General features: G+C 50.3%; 1 protein-coding gene across 7 annotated transcripts in view; it reads right to left on the bottom strand.

The window, feature by feature from the left end:
- The window catches only part of PCBP3 (poly(rC) binding protein 3), a 185,522-nt gene extending 182,296 nt beyond the window's left edge, over nucleotides 1-3,226 (bottom strand). For 2 of the 7 annotated variants that reach the window (XM_081138497.1, XM_081138502.1), the window contains exon 1: nucleotides 2,975-3,199. The gene's annotated coding sequence lies outside the window, so the exon portion shown is untranslated. Of the gene's footprint in view, nucleotides 1-2,974 lie in introns of all 7 variants that reach the window. The other 5 variants (XM_081138500.1, XM_081138501.1, XM_081138503.1 and 2 more) reach the window with 4 other exon arrangements.
- Nucleotides 3,227-15,687: the final 12,461 nt, after the last annotated feature.

The raw sequence follows: 15,687 nt of genomic DNA, 5'->3' as shown, positions 1-15,687 counted from the left end.
CTAATGAGTGTGAGTGATGCTACAATCGACTCAGTTTAGGAAAAAACAAATTGCCTCTATACAAATATCTGTAAGGGATGCTACAATCGACCCAGTTTAGGGTAAAAAAAAATTGCCTTTATGTAGAAATATCTTATATATTATAACAAAGGTACATTTTTAAAAGGGTGGTTTTAATCAAACAGGGTCTCATTTAACTTCAATGATTTGCTACTTGATGTGCATGGCTAGCAAGAAAATACCCACTTGGGGAGGAGACTAAGCAAGGGAATGGAATTGTTGAGTCGGCATAATTGTTCACTTTAAAAAAGAGACAATAACATGGCTTGAGTTTTTAAAATGCACGCTTCCTTCCAGGTTCAATAAAATCCTCTGTTCTACTTTTCTTTAATAGTGTGAATTCTGAAATTCATTTTTAAAACATACTCCATCCAAAATCACTCTTACACTGGAAAGGAAATTTGAAGATGAAAAAAAACAGAGGGCACGCGTTCAGCACCATGGACAGTGGACACCCGACTTGCCTGTAAGAATCCTTGCCACCAGGGCTAAGAGATATCAGAGCCGTCCAAAAATGCACAGTATTCACCCTAATGTTTAAGTTTGGGGGTGACCCTAATACATGAGCAGGTATTATTCTCTGTTATGACCCAAAGGACAAACCTTCTTCACCAAAGGGAATAACTTCTACCTACCAAAATCTGATTCAGTGATCATTTTTACAATTAAGCCCTGAGATTTCTGTGAAATTGGGAATAACTTTGCCATTGATACACGGCTACAAGTCCAGAAATTGGCTACAGGTCAAGGAATTAAAATTTTTGAAACTAACATACAGTGTCCAGTCTTGAATGGCTAGAATGTTTCAAGAACCTCATGAGACTTTCCCAAATATAAATGCAGCATGCTCTGAGCTTCCCTCTAACAACAGGAAAAGAGAAAGCTTCTTTTTAAACATCTAACGAAATGAATGTATGTTGAAACTTTCTCATAAGAACCCCCCCAAAAAAAGTAGCCATAAAGCTGTATATTTTCTCTAAACCTGAGTATTAATAATGACATCTGAAAAAGTGATGTTCTGAGAGGTCCAATACCACCAGTAATCAGCACCACCTGTGGCAACACGTCACAAAGCCCTGAATTCTAAACAGGATACCCAATCTTTTCAGTTACAAAGATCCCTTTTACCATCAAACCTTTTTTACAACTTTATAATATTCAGTGTTAACTAAGAAAATACATGAAGTTATACAAATTTTAAAACACTTGTAATGAACTTGCACGGTATAAACAACAGCATCTACATACAAGGGAAAAACAAGAGTACTCAAAAGTGAGCGATATCAGTTGGTCGGTGACTGCATCTATATCTGAAGGCCCCTTGGTTTCTAATGGATCTCCAAGCCTGAAAACACCATCCAAAACTATTCCAGTCCTCTAATGTGATGATCAGTGTCGTCTTTTTGGATTTTGCCAGCAATCCCTCCAGGGTGCCACTGTTCTTCAGTCTCTTTGGACCAAAATGGGCCTCTCTAGGACATGTTAAGACGAATGAGTCGTTACTGTGCGTGAGGAGAACGGGGACTCTTCAATAGGGAAGCTCCCTTGCACACTTCTTTGGTTCCCACACCTAAGCCAAGTTCAAAGAACAGAAAAGGGGCAACAGCTCACCCCTAAAAACAAGCTGAACTTCAGAAGAATGTGGGAAGACCTGTGCCAGAGGAACGGTTTGAACTGTGTATTACCCAGGCTAGTCTCTGCAGTCTCTGGTGGAGGCCTGCCTGCCTGCCCTAGTATTATCCCTCTCGGTGAATCGCACACCATGAATCCTCAGCAACCCAGAGAGCGCTGTCAGCTCACATGCAGGGTAAACAGGCCCAGAAGTTCACGCTGCCTTGAAGAGAAGACAGGAGGAATTCCGATAACCACCCCTACACACAAGATTTAAGATCTGACTTTTTGTTAACTTTCAAATGTGTTGTGTGAGTAATATACTTCAGAGTAGAAAGAGAGACGTTAGAAAAGCCACCAGATAAAAAGAGAAAAAAAGATAAACTTTCACTGAACAATACTTCCAGAGTAGAACACTTGTGGGAACAATAAGAAACACGTTTTGACCCACCCTCAAATAAAAGAAAATACAGTGACCAAAAAAGAGGAACGGGGACCTGCCTCCAGGTAACCTGCTTTGACACGGGGTCCACGGACGACCCGGACACCTCAGCGAAGGGGCGGCTGCGGTGTCTGCGGGAGGGGACGCAAAGGGCACCGCGCGGGTCGGGTTCGCCTGCGTCGCCTCAGCACCTGCGCATCTGCGGCAGCTCCTGTGTCCCACAGAACGGGGCGCTGGGGATGCTGCCCCCACAATCTTTCCCAATCATACACGAGCAAGTTTAAGTCGTTTGAAACTTAAGCCTCGTAAAGCCCAGAACAAGATCGTGGCAGCTATTCACCCAAGAGTGAGCCCATCCAGCCGTTACCGAAGGCAGCGTCTCGCCGACAACTTCTGGGGGAGCGGGGAAGGGGGGGCCGGCGGCACCTCGTCACCCAAGTCCCAATAACTAACCCCCGCCCGGCCCCCGGCCCACTTCGGATCCTCGGAGAGGTGGGCCGCGGGGCGCTAACTCCGAGGGCCGCGGGGAAGGGGGACGACGATGGCCCGATCCGCCCGCCCGCCCGCCCGCGCCGCAGCTGCCGCCCCAAGTTGGCCGGGCCGGGGAGGGGCCTCCGCTCTTTCGGCCTCTCCAGGACTCAGTCGCCCGAGACGTGCGCCCCCGCCCGCGAGCCCGCGGCCAAAGTTGGCGGCCGCCGGAGATCGCCGCCCGGCCACGGCCTCCCGACCACCGCCCAGCCCGGACGCCAACCCTGGTTTGACCCCCGTCCCCCGACCTTGGCCCGGACCCCAACTCCCAGCCGGGTCCCAAGCTCCACCTGTGGACCCCGCCCCCGGCCCCGCCTGCGACCACTCACTCACCAGAGGGCGTGCCCGCGGGCCGGCCGGCGGGAGGCCGGGCCGGGGTCGGGGATTGGGGACGGGGTGGTCCAAGCGGTGGCGACAGAGCCTGAGGCGACCGAATATGAGAAGTGTGAGGAGACTGAAGCGACTGAGGCGACTGAAGCAAGCGACTGAGGCAAGCGACTGAGGCGGCGATAGCAGTTCCTCGCGCTCCAGCCGAGGCGCTGCGCGCGGCGTGGACCCGCCCCCTCCGTGCGGCTGTCCAATCCCACGGCGCGCGCCGCTGCTGGCCCCGCCCCAGCTCAAGTGCAGAGTCCCGCGAAAGCGGGCGCCGCGAGCCAATCGAACGGCGGAACGGAGAGTGGGCGACCAATCGTAGCTCATGAAGCCTTTCCGAAAGAAACCGACAGCGTCGAGGGGGCGGGGGCTGAACCGGGCCAATAGCGATGGGGGCGGTACAGAAAGTTGGGGCGGGAAGGAGGCGGGGTCTTAGGCGGGCTGGTCACAGGCAGGGAGCGGGTCGGGTGGGGAGGGCCAATGGGAGGGAGCGCGGTCAGAGCCGGGGCGGGGCTGTAAATGGAGCGGAGCGGGAACTCGCGAAGGCAGGTTACTGGCCCGGGCGGGGCTTGGGGCGGGGGAAGGGGCGGAACCATAGATGGGGTGGGGCCGGGGCGGGTCTCTGGCTTGGCCTCCGCTAGAGCTTCGGGAACTACGATGGGTCCCCGCTCGCCGTTCCGCGTTCGAAGCGCTGAGTGGACCTGGACAGGTCCGGAGCCCGCGCCCTCTCCCTCCTATCCCGCGGGCGGGGGTCCTTCGGTGGCCAGTAAAGCAAACTCATCCCGGCCTCCGGGCCTGTTTCCGAGACCCCGCCGGGATCCCTCCCCCGGCCCCGCTCCCGCCCCTGACCCTACCGGGCTGGGCTCCGACGCCCCCAGCGAGCACGATCCCCCCACGTGTCCCAGCGCCTCGGCACGTGCCCCCTTCTTCCTCCCAAGCCGCGGAATCCGTATGTCCGTCCGGCAGTGTGCCCGTCTGCCCGCGGGGCCGACCCAGGACGCAGGTGGGCTTGCTCATGGACCTCCGAAGGCTCCTGGTCGGCGCACCTGCCTGCAGGTGACCCGAGGACGAAACTCTGGACTGTCCTCGGGGCCGGAACATGTCCGGGTGTTTCGCGTCATTACCCTTTCACCCCACCTCCTGGGCTGCGCTCGGCTGTTTTGTTTCTATTCCGGTCACTTTCGTGGCCCTGAACCCTGGCGTCCCGTCAGTGCATTGTGGCCTTTTCTCAGCGAGGATTATTTCTTCCACGGCATGAGCCGGGTCACAGGCTCCGCGGAGGCCTCGGGCCCCCGGGAACCACCAGGGGGCGGGGCAGCCGGCCGGGCGTCGCCCGCGGACACCGCCCTCGCGGGACCCGGAGCCCAGGAGGGGGCCCAGCCTGCTTGCGCCCGGAGCAGGGAGAGAGCTCAGCGGCCGCCCGAGCGGGGCTTGGGGAGGGGCCTGGGAACGGCTGTGTCCCCGGCAAGCACCCCTGCTCAGGACCCGCTGGCACCGTTTGCTCCTGGCCTGGGGCAGGAGGTATTTCCGGGGCCTCTCCTCTGTGAACCCTGCTGCTTTGTGGGCGGTGAAGGGTGGAAGGAGGGCTGAAGGAAGCCCACTCACTCAGGGGTCACCACTATGACCTCTTTTTTTTTTTTCTTTTTTTTTGGTGGAAGGATTGGAAATGGCCCAGCACTGGAGCCTGGCCGCAGGACACAAGGGACCCCGTTGGCACCCGGAGGCAGGCAAGGCTGGGCAACACCCAGAGGGCAAATTCTGGAGGGTCCACACCAGAGGGGTTAGGTATGGGGAAGGTCAGGAAGAGCTGCATGTCTTCCCGTGTCACCCATGTAATTCAAAGACAACCTTTAAAAAAGAAAGGGCGCTGGCTGGTGGGTGAGGAAGGGCTGGGTGGAGTCGCCTGGAAAGGCAGAGCAGCAGGGTCCATGAGTACTTCCTAAGAGGTGGTCAGGAGGCAGGGGCCGTAGGAACCCCTCCCAGCAGTGTGGGTGGCACCTGCCATGTTCAGAGCAGGGAGATGTGGTTTAACTGTGTGCTCTTGGGGTGGAAAGGATAGTGTAGCACCAGAGGGAGGCAGAGGCCTTGGTTCCGTGGTCCTACAGCAGGGACACTGGGACATGACACCGGGAATTGAACGAGAAAAGATGATGGCAGCACACCCAGTAGGACTTGGACCATGGGACCAAGGCTGCAAGGATTTGCAGCATCCGACTACGTGGCTCTCTCAGTTTCAGTTTGACGCTGCTGGCGCAGGGGCCAAGGGACCCTGGGGACCCTATTCCCAAGGCCAGAGTGCGCCGCGGGGGCACAGGCAGAGTACCCTCAGTGCCCCCCCAGCCCCGCCCAGATTACAGGCTGCCAGCCTCCCACTTCCCCATCCTCTCCAGGAGCCCAAGGCCTCTCAGCTGCCTTCATCGCCTCCTGAAAGGCACAGTTAGTCATTAGGAAAGTAATGATAGTGTTTTTCGGGACAGCATGTTGGACCCTAACAACTTTCAATTATTTTCAGTTCCTGGGAGGAAAAAAGTAGCTCATCTCCTGCCTCTGTCCTTGACACACAGGACAATCTGTGTCTGCTGGCATATTGTGGTAAATTAGCAGATCTCTGAAAGAGGACCTGCCTACCAGAGCAGCCCCACCCTCCGGTCAAAGCAGCTGGGCGCCCGGGGCGGAGCTGGCCCGGGCTCGGCTCCGCCCCGCCCCTGGACCAGCCGGCTCCCGGCCTCCGCCGGCGCCGCTGCGTTTCCCCGCGTTAGCGCCCTGCGTGTGCTTTGGCCGTTGTCACCGCGGTCCTTCCCGTGAGAAGTGCACCCAGGGGCCAGTGTTTATAAATAACTGCATGGTGTGTTGCTGAGGGGTGCGGGAAGCGGGGAAGGAAGGAGCCACATAATTATCATCTGCTTGGAATGATGTCAGATCAAACCCTGGGAAGTCTCATAGCACGTGCCTTCCTGATTGTCACACGCATCCATGCCACCAGGGAGCTGGGGTGGCCACGTTATCACAGGCTGGAGCATCTGGAGGGGTGGGGATGGAAGACTTTCTGACTCCATATTAAAAGGTTTAAAAGGGCAGGTGGCATGGGGGAGGAATAGAGAGGAAATAGTTATGCACAGAAGCAAGTCCCAGTGGTAATTAGGGTTAATGTCCCCCCAGGCTCCTTTGCATGGAGGGAGGTCTAAACACAAGGACACAATTTGGGAAGGGGGGTGTGGGGGTATGTGCATTTTCCCTTCAGAAAATACTGAGGCAGAAAGCCCTCTTCATAGGACCAGGCCACCCTTAGGGTGTCGTCAGCCTGCCCTACAAGGAACAAGATTAGGAACTGGGAAGAAGAAATTTGGGGGAAGAGGTATATGGATGGCTCTGCAAAAGAGGCCCCAATGCATGAAGATTTTTGTGTCTTGTATTGATACACTCCAGAAAGCACCTCCTCCAGAGGAAGTACCAAACTGCTAGGTTGACAGGATGACTCATCAGTGGATGCCAGCCAGTCCATGTGCTCAGCTACTCCACTGCTTATGCCAGTGTCCCATGAACAGAGTGGCCATGAGAAAAGGTCTGATGGCTATACATGGCTCAGACAGCATGGCCTTCCCTTCATCAAGTCTGATCTGATGGCTGCCACTGCTGAGTGCCTAGCCTGCCAGCAATGCAGACCAACGCTGATATGGTACCATACTTCAGGGAGACCAGCCAACCTCTTGGAGGCAGATGAATGACCTTGGAGGAGAGCGTGATTTGTCCTTACAGCAGTTGATATATACAGTACTTTTGTACAGGCTTTCTTTGTCCTATGTGTCTTCCCCATCTAATGACTTAGAGAGTTCCCTATCTATTGACATGCTGTCTATAGAAGATTAAAGATGGCCACACATTATTTGATATTTCTCCTATCAAAAGCTGAAGTTCATGCTTCTCCTTGAAACTGAGTGGGTTCTTTGGCCAATAGAATAAGACAAGAGTGATGCTGTGCCAGTTTCTGAGGCTAGGCTTTAAGTAGCTTCCAATTCTTTCCTGAAATGCTTGCTCTGGGAGGAGGTCACCAACATATACGAAAGTCCAGCTGCCCCCAGAATGTCATGCTGTGGAGTAGACCCAGGTTCATCCCATGTAGAGGCTGAGTGGAACGTTTATCCCTGCAGCCCCAGCAATTCCAGCCATTTCAGCCCACTGAAGAGGCCTTCAGATAGTCCCAGACTTAGCCACCATATGACTACAACCATATGAGGGGCCAAAATGAGAACCATTTCCCTTAACCTGCCAACCCCCAGAATGGTGAGAGATAATAAATCATGGTTTTAAGCCACTAAGTTTTTACTGGTTCTATATGCTGCATTAGATAACAAAACTATTTCGTACAACGTTGTCTTGTGCGAGACCTAGTTCAAAGTAAAGAAGGTATGAAAATTGGCACACGGCGATGGCATTCACTGGTGTTATCATGTGCCCCGTCACCTAGAAGCAGCCATTCTAGTAAGAATGATGGAAGGGTTTATTAATGGCTCAGCTAAGGTGCCAGCTCTGGGCCAGCACTCTGCAGGACTCAGTCACTGTCCTCCAGGACAACAGTCACTAAATGGCATTGAGTTCCCAATACCTTGAATATACGCTCCAGGAACCAAGGCACAGGGGCAAGTTTTGCCCTTTTTTTCACTACTCTTGGTGAACCACTTGCATGATTAGTGGTCCTGTCATTGTAGTCTTAGGCTCTGCAGGGTGAGAAGTCCTGATTCCCTGGTTAGGGGTTGGGAATGCTTCTGCCAGGGTTACAACTCTTCTGGAAGCCATAGCTACCACTTGGCCACTTTGGGCTTTCATGACACTGGATAAGCAGGCAAAGAATGGACCTATTGTACTGGTGGTAATCAACTCCAAATCCCAGGAGGAGCTAAGTTTGCTGCTATTCAGTGCAGCCAAGGAAGAAGATCTCTGGAATGGACAGATTCACTGGGATACTTGTTGTCCATGCTGACTGATAAACATAAATGGGTAGTTGCAGCAGCCATGGCCCATCAAAGGCAAGGCAACCAAGGGCTTGATTCCTTAGGGCAAACAACTCAGACTAGCAAAGTTCTGGCTGAGGGAGACTGATCTAGAATGGGGTGGAGGAAGGAGAGTATCCATTTCAGATCTTAGATGAGCTGCAGCAGCAGGGACCACAGCTTGGTTTGCTAACCCTGCTTATAACCTTTTGGTAGTTGTGACTAGACATCTTGAAGAATCATACTTGCCCTACCCTTTTAGGAAAAAAGTAAGAGCATCTTTTCTCAGGTGAGATTGCAAGGGGTGAACTGCATGGATTCAGTTTGTGGATCACCTAGAGCTGGTCTGGCCAGCTCAGCCCTGGCAATAGTGGCCTTCCTTCTGCAGCCACAGAGCAGGGTTGCTATTGTTGCCACTGCAGCCACTACACATGACTGGGTCCACTAGGGGGATGTTGCCAGTCCTTCATGCCATGCATAAACACCCAAAGGCACCTTTGCCCAAGTTCGTGATGGAGGCCTCTTGCCTGCCTTATTAGGACTTTCTTGTTGCCTTTGAGGGATGAATGCTTCAAGATACATCACCATTCATGCACACTCAACCTGAAAGTATGAGAGTAAATACTTGTTGAGGCAAACTGACCAATGAGCCATAAGAGCTAACAGATCAACTCCACCCTCCTCCTTTCCCTGCTCAGACGGGTCAGAGTTCCAGAAGCTCTATGTGGCCTCTCTGGAGACAGAGGTATCAGCCTGTGATGCACAGTGACCTCCCTGATATTTGTTTTCCTGCAATCCAGCCTCAGCCCCCTCTTCCCACGCTCCTATGGGATAACACTCCCAGGAAAATGTTAGTACATAAAACTGCCTCAGACTCTATTTTGTAAGGAAACTGGGCTAAGAATAGACAAGAACAATAATAAAAAATTTAACTACACAGCCTGGTTAAAAGGAAGAAAGAGAACTTTTATATTATTCAAAATAAGTGGTAAGTCAAAGCCACAGTTATGAAAGCTGATGCTGGAGCAGTCCTCAGAACAAGGCACAGAGGCAGACCCTGCAGTGGTGACAGCTTGGGCTTTAATGTGCAGGTCAAATGAGAGATATGGTCATGGGCCTGAATGAGCTGGGACAGCAGCCTCCTATACAACACCAGGGTCCTAAGGGGCCCCATTATGAAAAAAAAAGAATAGAAAATTTCTAGCCATTGCACTATTAAATCAGCAGATCTATAGCCAAAGGAAAGACTCCTCCCAAAATAAAAACTCTGAGCACATGACATGCGGCAGCGTGAGGTCTAAATTTCCACTCGTTCTTGGTGCATGGATCTCCAGCTAAGAAACTAAAATAAAAACTTGTCTAAGTGATTGAAATCCTTGGTGCCTGGGAAGAAGAAACCATATATTTTTCTGTAAAGACACTTCTACAACCTAGATGAGCTCACAATGAAATATTCAAGCTTACAAGGGAAAGAAACAGCATGAGAGAGTCAACAGCTGTAAGAAACAATAGGACTTGTATCCCCCAGAACTAAAGATAAATTAGAGAATGGAAGCAATAAGATCAAAAGCAACATGAATAAAGAAAAAAACAAAATGTTTAAAGAAGTAAATCATTTAGAAACTCTAGAAATGAAAAATATAATTATAAAAATTAAAAACTCAAGGGAGAGGCTAGAAACAGATGATGAAGAGTGGAAAAGAGATTCAACAAACCAGAATGTAGAGATGAGAATATCATCCAGAAAACATCACATAAAGATTAAAAACTATTTAAAATATGGGCCATAAAGAGATATGAAAAATAGAATAAGATGATCCAACTTAGGCAGTCAGGAAAGAATGAGAAGGAGGCACTTTGGTTCAAAGAGAGAATGACTGAGAATTTTCCAGAATAGGAGCTGTAGTACTGTAGTTTTCTGGGGCTGCCATAACAAAGTACCACAGTTGGGGTGACTCCAACAACAGACATTTATTATCTCCTAGTGCTGGAAGCTGGAAGTCTGAGATTAAGGTGTCACAGGCTGATTCCTTCCAAGGCCTCTCTCCTTAGTGATAGACAGTGTTGCCTCCCTGTGTCCTCGCATAGTCTTCCCTCTGCGTGTCTGTGTCCTGATCTCCTCTTCTTATAAGGGCACCAGTTCTGTTGGGTTAGGGTCCACTCTAGTGACCTCATTTTACCTGAATCACCTCCTTAAAGACTCTGTCTCCACATACAGTCACATTCTGAGGTGCTGAGGTTAAAACTCCAACATATGAATTTGGGGGGACACAGTTCAGCCCACAAGAGAGATGCCTGAAGATTGAAAAACGGGGAAGCAGCACTCTGAGACTTGTGCAAAATTAAAACAGAATCCCCCAAAAGAAGAGAAACCAGAGAGAAAAAGTTGATGTCTGAAAAGGGCAACGTGGTCAGCAGACGATCATCAGCAACCTTAGGTGTCGAGAATGAATGAACCTCTACGTCCAGGGAGGCTGCATGTCAACAAGGAGTCATGTCCCCACACCACCATTGGCAGGGTGGCTGGAGGCAGTTCAGACCAACAAAGCCTGAGAATTACAGACTATCTCTGAGGTGACTACTAAGAGCCATAGCCCAGGAGAAGACTGAACCCAGAAGAAAGACATGGGACAGAAGAAGCAGCAGTGAGCAGGTGTAAATAAGCTGTAAAAGAAACAATATAGTGACTGATTTGGGGAAACATGAAAGTAAGGTAGAACTAAGATAGCAGACCTTTGGGTTTCCCCCAAATGACCCTGGGGGGTAGGGGTGGAGAAACACCAGAGCTTCTCTTTGCAGTCACCCCTTGACCTAACATCATAAGGACACACAATGTGTCACTGTGGTGGTGCTTACTGTAATGCTCCCATACCAGGCCACTCTTTCACCCACAGGACAGAGACAAGGGGGACTTCCGTGCTGTGAAGAGGTAGACAGAGACCTTCTCCCACCAGCCACTGCACACCATGTGCTGTTCTTGCTGCTCACAGACCCAGGCCACTGCCCTGTGAAGGCAGCAAACCCAGCTGCTCCTCGCCAGTGAGCAGTGCCCCACAGGCTCCATCTAGCAGAGGGGCACCTCTTCCTATTTTTCACAAAGGAGCCTGATAGAATAGTGGCTCTATTCCCCTCATCCCTCTCATCAGAGTGGGAATTCTTGTGTTGTGGCAGGTCCATGTGGCTTTGTCCCATCAGTCTCGAGCCCCACCTTCTCTTCCTATCCCCCGCCCTGTCCCACCCTGGGGGTGGATGACCTAGCTCACTAAGCCAAGTTCTGTCCACACTTTGAAAACATTCACCCACCCTGGTGGGTGTTGCTCAGTGGTTGAACGCAGACCCATGAACCTGGAGCTCACAGTTCCATCTCTGGTCAGGGTACATTCTACAGGCTTGATCCCCATTAGGGGGTGTGCAGGAGGCAGCTGATCAATGATTCTCTTTCATCATTGCTGTTTCTATCTCTCTCTCCCTCTCCCTTCTCTTTCTGAAATCAATTTTTAAAAAACCAAAAAACATATTTTAAAAGAAAACATCCACTCATTAGCCCACCATAAGCCTGGATATATGCTGGTGACTAGGTCTTCCCTGGAGAGGCCCACACAAACCTTGGAAGCACTCCTGGGAAGTGTGGCAGGGAATTCTGAGGACCCAAGATGTGGTCTAGAAGGGAGGGGCATGAAATCTAGGTGGAAACACCCCTGTGACCCCCAAACATCTAATTCTACAGGGAGAGTTAGAGTAGGGCCAGAGAGGTCTGAGGGTATCCTTCAGGTCTGAGGGCTGCATTCCAGGTCGCCTATACCCAGATATGCGGATTGGCAGGTGATGTTGCTTCACTTTAATAACCATTCCTCATAAAGTAGGTGCTTTAAAAGATACACGTGCACGCACACATGCACCCACATGCACACATGCATGAGCATGCATGCACACACACACATGCACATAACCCCACAGCCTGAAAATGACTTTACTAACATGAGCCCAAGGGGGTGGCTGGGCGAGACTGCTGACCCTAGCCAGTTCCCACAAGCTGCTCACAGGCCACATCAGAGGACAAATTAGGCTAAACCATCATGATGTTCTAATCCGGCTTGAGAGTGGAATGCTAGCGCATACTTTAGCAAAAAACAAAAGACCTCATGGAATCTATCTTTCCAGGTAAAAGTGGAGTTTTCAACAATCAGTGAGAAAATAAAAAACGGACAATGTGCTCTGAAAACCAATATTTGAACTGTTTTTAATGTTACATGACTTGTTGCCAAGAGCTGTTACATTTGTCACCTGTACCAATTCTCATATTTGCTCGTTTTCAAAAGGTAGGAACATTTTTTTCTAATCTGTTAAAAAACACACACAAAAACAGTCTTTCAAATAAAAAGTTTCAGCAAATTATGAACCCATTTGTTAAAAAAGACACAAACGCAACTCTTCCCGATAAGTTTGCAAGAACCACGATGATGAGTTTCAGGAGAGATGTAAATTTAGCAGCCGAATTTCAACAAAAGCTTTTCCATAATTGATGGATGAACTGAAACAAACAATATCATGATTTTGGAAGTGCAGCCGACGATGCGCTTCTTATGTGAATTTACATACAATTCAGAGGTTCTTTTGAGCTCCGACAGACACATATTGAAACATGCCTATCTTAGACGCTACCAAACCACTGATGTTGGAAGGAATGAAGCATATTCACTCAGACCAGCCTCCCTAAATAGTACTGTAATTATTAACTTTAAATGAGTAATAATGTTAAATTGAATGCAAAATGTTTTTAATAATAAATGAACATTCTGAAATATTGCTTATTTCATTTTATCTCATCCTTTTTCATTTTCATGTATATTCTGCAGCGTATTTAATATTTTAGGACAGTTATCATGTCTACATTTTAATAGATTACATAAATTTTGGGGAGTTTGCTCAGATGCTTTTAACTGACGGATGGTGACCAAAAAATGTAAGACCACTCATCAAATTAAAGAATTTTTTAAAAATTTTAAAGAGTTAAAAAAACAACAAAAAACACTAAGGGGAAATTGGGAACAGCAGAGAACAAAGTGCAACTGGACAAGTTTTATATGGACACCATATGTTCATTCTTACATGAGCACAGGGATGGATCCCTGCCTGCAAGGCAGTGAGAGTAATGGCCTCTCCTGGAGGCTGGTGGGGACTGAGACATAAGTCATTAGCACCCAGCACAAGGTAATCGCTACATAAAGGCTGCTGTTCTAATGAGGTTGAACTGTAGTGTTTGCCAATATTGGATGGTGTCTGACCTACAAACCAGCGTTTTGGAGGGAGGGTGAGCAGCTGTCAAGGAATGTGGTAGAGCCCAGTCTCCCGGTGCCCACAATATTTCCTGCCCATGTGTTCTCTTCGCTGGCTGCTCGCTGTGAAGAGACAGGACCTGTGTCCACCACCCTCGAACCAGAGTGGACTCAATTGAGACCATGGTGTATGTGATGCTGCAGGACATCTGTGTCCAGGCCGAAAGGACAATCCAGCTTTTGCCTGGCTCTGTCTCTCTTGGGCCAATCACCTGGAGCGCTGAGGCCGAGTAAAAAGTTCTCTAGCCTGACACCACCATGCTGGAGAGGCCACACAGAGAGACCCATGTACCCAGCGAGAGCTCCCTTGGAACTCCGCAACTGAGTCTGCCCAGCCTGGGTGCCAGGCATAGGTGCGAAGGAGACTTTGGTGGTCCCCAGCCACTGTCCAAATGCGAGAGAGCTTAGGGCCAATGGAGAAAAAGAAACAATTGCTCTTTTTTAAGCCACTGAGTGTTGGGGTGATTAGTGCCGGTACCAGATAACTGGACCAAGTGACTTACAGTCTCAGTGCTTAGAAATGTGCAGCTGGGACTTCAAACCACAGCTCCTGCTGCCACAGACTACGGTCAGTGCTCAGGCCTCAGGCCCCAGTGCTCAGGAGGGCCTGGGAGGGGTGGGAAGGAGAAGGGTTGCTAATTCACATTGACTCAGCAAGTACCCATCAGTGCATCCTACAGCCACACATGGAGGGGAGCCCGGGACCCATGGTGGGTAATGCAGGTGCCCACTCATGATGGGTGCAGAGAGAAATCACACAGTCAAGTCTATGAATTCGGTGACCTCTGTCTCAGGAGAGGCTGCTGCTCTGTCCCTCCAGCCCTGCCCCCATCTGCCTGATGACATCTCTCACTTCCTCTTCTGCCTGAGGAGGGCATGGCCACCAGGTGGGTGGCTCATACCGCATTTTACAGAGGAAACTGCAATACAGGCGGCTCACCACTGACTGTGTCTGCTTCTTTAAAGTGCAGTAAAGGCAAATTTGCATCAGTCCAAAGCTAAGACATGTCCTCGAAGCACCAGGATTAACAGCTCACTATTACAGAGGCTCACGTTCGTTCTGCAATGTTCTGTGACATCCTCCCCAGGAGGCGAGACCATCCCCCAGGATCAGTCCTGAGAGCCTGTTAAACAAGTTGTCTCAGCAGAAACACCCCCCCTGCCCCCCAGCCCTGGCTGTCCTGCTAGATTGTGTTACAATAACAGATGACACTTTGGACAAAACTTGGCATTAAAATGTTTAAGGGGGAAAATCTGACCAGGATGAAGTGCCTGATCCTTTCCTGGGTTTATATCTCAGAATGGGGAGGACTTAGGATTAAAAACCTTCAGTCCTGGAAATGAGGCACATTGTACTTCCTGCTGCTTGTCACTTGAAATGAAAGTATTTGGATTAAGTTTATTTTTTCCTCTTTAAGCTGCCCGGCACATACTTTGCCCTGAGAGTGGTTTTACAAAGCAAAGATATTTATTTTCAGAGTGGTAGAAAATCATACCCCTTTGAATGACCTGCTTATGTGAGGAGAGAAGACATGAATGGCACCCAAACCAAATCCAGCTGGTAGCACACACAGTGACAGTCCTCACCCTCCCAGTGTGACTGCATACTAGGTGTGTAACAGTATCACTAGGTCAGGTCAAACTGTCAAGTCAAACATGGCCAAGTGGGAGGGGCCAGGCCTTAGAATCTCCCTGTCCCCTCTCTCAAAACAGGGTTCACAGTCACCAGGGGTGAGAGAGCCCTGAGTCACCTCTGGCCGTGTGACTCAGCCATTGGCTCTTTCTGAGCCTCAGTTTTTCCTTCTTTACATGAGAGGTGTGGACATCCATGTCCTGACTTGGCCACGAGGTCACTGTGGAGCCAGATGGCATCACAGGTTCTGTGAAATTGAGTTAAGCAAGGCACTATGAACCATCCTGAGGAGCCAGCAGGGTCATCCATGCTGGTGGCGTGGCTGGTGGGTGAGGAGGGGGTGGTGCTAACCAGGCAGGGCCCACAAGATCTGATTCTCAGCAAGGCCCCTTCACCTCTTACTCATAAGTACGGAGTGAGCACAGACTGTCCCAAGCAGCCTCTGAGATTCCACCTACAAGCCCCTACAAGTGGCCTTTCCATCTCCACCAGCAGGGCCAGCCCCTCTCCACTCTAAGGTGGGTCAGTAGTAGCTGCCTGCCTTGTTTCAGCCTCCTCAGTGTAGGCTCTACCCTGCACTCATTCAGCAGAAACCATAGCAGGGCACTCATTCTGTGTTCCAGCATGTTCCAGTATGTTCTGGCATGTTCCAGCATGTTCTGGATGATGGGCACCCATTGGGATTGGGATTGAGCCCTTCCTCCCAACTGCTCTGGA

Source organism: Miniopterus schreibersii (assembly GCF_964146895.1).
Source record: "Miniopterus schreibersii genome assembly, chromosome: 5".
Taxonomy (NCBI): Eukaryota; Metazoa; Chordata; class Mammalia; order Chiroptera; family Miniopteridae; genus Miniopterus; species Miniopterus schreibersii.
The sequence above is the reverse complement of the archived record's forward strand: the minus strand, read 5'-3'. Positions and strand labels throughout refer to the sequence as shown.